This window comes from Scomber scombrus, chromosome 16 (assembly GCF_963691925.1).
Source record: "Scomber scombrus chromosome 16, fScoSco1.1, whole genome shotgun sequence".
In the NCBI taxonomy this organism is placed as follows: domain Eukaryota; kingdom Metazoa; phylum Chordata; class Actinopteri; order Scombriformes; family Scombridae; genus Scomber; species Scomber scombrus.
The window spans coordinates 676,586-681,585 of record NC_084985.1 but is presented as its reverse complement, the minus strand read 5'-3'; the positions used below and the strand labels follow the sequence as shown (position 1 = coordinate 681,585).

The following is a 5,000-nucleotide window of genomic DNA, read 5'->3' as shown; positions in this document are numbered from 1 at the left end:
TGTGTAGTTTATATCTCTGTAGTTTATATATTTTGATCATTCAGCATCAACACTAAAATCATTCAGAGCTGCAGTTAAATTTATATCTGTTATTGATTCATTTAGAGACTATTTTTACATCTAACGTCCAAAAGGCTCAAATAAAACCTTCCCAGCTGAGTGAAGACAAGCAACAGATTCTCACATTTAAGAGCTTCGAGGCCGACGGTGTTTGTTTGATTTTCCCGACTTGGCGGTAAAACTGTTAAACTTCCTGTAACGTTTCATTTTCCTTCATCCTGAGAACAAACTGTGACTCTGCTCAGTTTGAGTTTCCAGATTCAAACTGACGGCCGGACAGTACCATCTGCAGTCAGAGGAGGGGTGTGTGTGTTTGTGTGTGTGTGTGTGTGAGTGTGTGTGTGTGTGTGTGTTTCTACTCCTGTTGGTCTTACTCCTGTTGGTTCAGGCCGTCGTCTCCACAGTTTTCCTGTTCCTCCTCCTCACACTGACATCATGGGACAAATATTCTGCTCTCATACACACACACACACACACAGTCATGGGAAGGCTGGTCATGAGGTTTAAATAGAGTCAGGAAACTGAGTTCAGACCAATTCAGAGTCTAAAGAACCTTTTAGCGCCACCTGCAGGCTGCAGTCACGTCCATAATAATGCTTATTGAAGACTTAAAGCATAATTCTGCTGATTTGATATATTTGTCTTCATGTTTGGATCTAAAAACACATTAGACTGATGTGTTCCAACTCTTCATAATCAATCAATCAATCAATCAATCTTTATTTACAAAGCGCCAAATCACAGCAACAGTCATGAAGGAACAAAGAGCAGCGCTGCACATGTAGTCTGAGCACGTTAATTTAGAAACTGAAACAAAGACTAATAACTTTAGCCCCGTTTCCACTGAGGAAACTCTGTCCTCTAGACCATTGTGTCTCCATAGCAGAGTAGGAACCACCGACCTCTGACCATGACGTCACCATGACAACGCACTGAAAGCATAACAAAGAAAACAACCTCCTCCATGTTCACCTCCTCCATGTTCACCTCCATGTTCACCTCCTCCATGTTTACCTCCATGTTCACTTCCTCCATGTTTACCTCCATGTTCACCTCCTCCATGTTTACCTCCTCCATGTTTTTGGTTTGTGTGTTGGTATTCATGGAGGTGGAAGCTTTCTACTGCTGTTCTTCTTCTGCTGGGTTTTATTTTGGCGCTTTCTGTTGACGCCACATCCTGCTTTGAGTTCAGCCAATCAGCACAGAGTCAACCTCGAGCCCCATTCAGGAGTTTTTCTGGGCCGAACGGAGCACCGACCCCGAGGCAGAGACGGCCTGTAAAGTTACCCTGAAGTTCCTGCAGTGGAAACGATTGATTTCAGTCTCTGACAGTAGATCAGTGTGATGGTCTTTACGATACAAAAGGAAAGGCCATGTGTTTTAGTGAAATGAATAGTTAATAGTTTTAATAAGATAGTAGTTATGAGGATGTATTTTTATGATGTAGCAGTGAAGACTGATGGCTCTAATGGTTCTACAATAAACCCCACAGTTCCATAAAGCTCTGCTCATTTTACCTTTTACATTAAATACATTTAACCACCAAAAAGAGATGCAAACATGACTAATAAGAGACTTAAAACGACTAAAGAAACCTAAAAACTACCAGAAAGAGATGAAAAAAGACTAAAAACAACCTACAGTGAGTTTGACTGACAGCTGCCATCTAGTTACCATGGTAACTATGAAATGGAGTGACTAAAGAGACTCAAAACTACCAATAAAATACATTTCCATCATTATTGCTATGTTATATTTTCATGTCTTAGGTAAAATAGGACATGATATTGTGTGATAGGAGATGTTTAGTGGTGTAAAAGCTAAAAAATACACTCTCTCTGCTCTCTGAAACATGAATCAAGGGTAGAATATGAACAGTATTTAAAGGGTTAAAAGAGAATTCAGTTTTTATCTCAGATAGAAAACACAAATCAGATCAGGTGTTTTTACTGTTTCGGTTCTGTTTTGACAGTTTTTTTTTCGTCTCTTTCAGACAATCTGAACTTTTCTCTGCAGCTGTTTCAGACGCAGGAAACTGTGTGTTTCATTCAAAGTGTTTCCTTCACAGTTTGTCCTCTGTGTCCGAGCTCTCAGCACAAACAGGAAGTCTTCGCCTGTCCCTCAGGTGAAGCTCATGTCTCTACTTTGAGGCTTCGGGCCGTCCAAGCTTGAATTCCTCTCTGGTGCTGAGATCTGACGTGAAGCTGCTTGTTTCTTTGCCCGCTCACATTCTTTCTTTATCATCTGCTGAAATGTTTTGGACGGACTCCAGACGTCTTCTCCCGTCCACCGCTCGCTCTGAAAATAGAAACAGGGGGAGACGTTTAACCCTTTCAGTCATCAGGAAACTCTCTCTCACCGTCCACTAGTTGACAAAACAGATCAGAGTGAAGAGAAGCTCGTCTTCTGTTAGTGATCAGCTGATTAAAGTAAACACGTCTTCATTCATCACTCAGTCTGTTATCCAGAGACGAGATAGGACAGACTCTTATAGGACAGACTTCTGATTGGACAAACTTCTGATGGACAGACTTCTGATTGGACAGACTTCTGATAGGACAGACTTCTGATTGGACAGACTTCTGATAGGACAGACTCTGATAGGACAGACTCTGATAGGACAGACTTCTGATTGGACAGACTTCTAATGGGACAGACTTCTGATTGGACAGACTTCTGATGGACAGACTTCTGATAGGACAGACTTCTGATTGGACAGACTTCTGATAGGACAGACTTCTGATAGGACAGACTTCTGATTCGACAGACTTCTGATTGGACATACTTCTGATAGGACAGACTTCTGATAGGACAGACTTCTGATTGGACAGACTTCTGATAGGACAGACTTGTGATTGGACAGACTTCTGATAGGACAGACTTCTGATAGGACAGACTTCTGATTGGACAGACTTCAGATTGGACAGAGTTCTGATTGGACAGACTTCTGATTGGACAGAGTTCTGATTGGACAGACTTCTGATGGACAGACTTCTGATTGGACAGACTCTGATTGGACAGACTTCTGATAGGACAGACTTCTAATAGGACAGACTTCTGATTGGACAGAGTTCTGATTGGACAGACTTCTGATTGGACAGAGTTCTGATTGGACAGACTTCTGATTGGAAAGACTCTGATTGGACAGACTTCTGATTGGACAGACTTCTGATTGGACAGACTCTGATAGGACAGACTCTGATTGGACAGACTTCTGATTAAACAGACTCTGCGTTCACCACCAACACATCGTCCAACTCGTCCATCAACGTCTCTAAAACAATGACCTCATGTTACATTTGCGCCAGCTGCTGCCATGTGATTGGTCCAGAGTCATCATGACCTCATGAGTTCTGCAGATAAACTCAATGATGAATCTTTGTACGAAACGTTTTGAAGTTTTCAATTTGTAAAACTTTCTCAGAGAAAACGTCCGACTCACAACGTGGATCCAAAATCTAATCTAAATAAAACAAACACATCAGTTAATCAAACAAACAAGTTACTCACAACTAAAAACTAAAAACTAAACTTAACTAAACAAACAAAAAGCTCCAACAGACGAGTCCAAACTGTTAAAATCATGTGAAGTTATGACCGATCATTAATGATAACAGAGTTTCACTACAACGCCTGAATGCACCACCGGTCGCTCATGAATCACTCATGAAACCAGACGAGTGTTTCTGAACTAAAATCAACTAAAAAACAGGGAAAACTGTCAGTGATAAAAACTGAAACACTGAAATGCTCCTTTCCGTTTTATATCATAATAAACAGAATATTTTGGACATTTCAAGACTTCAGCTTGAAACAAATAATCACATAATAGGAAATAATGTTCAGATTAATCAATAATAAAACAACGAATCATTAACTGCAGCCTGAGAAAGAAGCTTCACTCAGTTTCATTATAAGATGTGAAAAAGTACAAAACAACAAATTAGTAATAAAGTTCATGGTCTTGTTTTTGTTTTTAACCTGTTGGGTCAAAGGTCAGCCATGTTTTCACTGAACACCGAAACATTTCTGTTCGTTCAGTCGAGTCTGAAGAAAGTCTTTAATTTGACTTTACAAGCCTGAGAGAGTGTGTGTGCCTGTGTGCCTGCGTGTGTTACTCTGTGTGTGTGTGTGTGTGTGTGTGAGTGTGTGGGTGTGTTACTCTGTGTGTGTGCCTGTGTGTGTGTGTTTCCTGCGCTGTGTGTTTGAACCACACCCAGTGTTTAGTCATGCTTAATGTGTTCTCTGTGTTGACGTCTCAGAGTTTTGGTTCCCATGCAGCAGAATGACAGAGTGAGCGCTCCTGTTTTGGTCTTTCTATCTTTGTGAGGACCAATTTGAGAGCTTAGGACATTTTTTTGGGGGGATATTTTTAGGATTTCCACCACAGTTTAGTGAGGATGGTGTTTGGGATACTTTGGGCTGAGGACACTTTTAGAAGAGGAGTCATGTTTTAAAGACGGAGCGTGTTTCTGTAAAGTGAACTTTTTAGAAAAGTGACGACAAAAGAAAAGGATTTATAGATGTGTGAAGACATCAAAGCAAGAAAGCTAGTTTGGGAAAGTTTAGGACAGTTTTGGAAAGTTTTAGACAGTTTTTGAAAGTTTTGGGAAGTTTAAGACAGTTTTGGAAAGTTTTAGAAAGTTTAGGACAGTTTTGGGAAGTTTAAGACAGTTTTGGAAAGTTTAGGACAGTTTTGGAAAGTTTTAGAAAGTTTAAGACAGTTTTGGAAAGTTTTAGAAAGTTTAGGACAGTTTTGGAAAGTTTAGGACAGTTTTGGAAAGTTTAAGACAGTTTCGGAAAGTTTAGGACAGTTTCTGAAAGTTTAAGACAATTTTGGACAGTTTAGGAAAGTTTGGGAAAGTTTGGGAAAGTTAAGGACAGTTTTGGAAAGTTTAGGACAGTTTCGGAAAGTTTAACACAGTTTTGGAAAGTTTAGG

At 40.2% G+C, this 5,000-nt stretch overlaps 1 protein-coding gene across 1 annotated transcript in view; it reads left to right on the top strand.

The window, feature by feature from the left end:
* Window positions 1-5,000, top strand: part of cdc42se1 (CDC42 small effector 1) — a 26,223-nt gene that overhangs the window by 8,476 nt on the left and 12,747 nt on the right. The window lies entirely within an intron of this gene.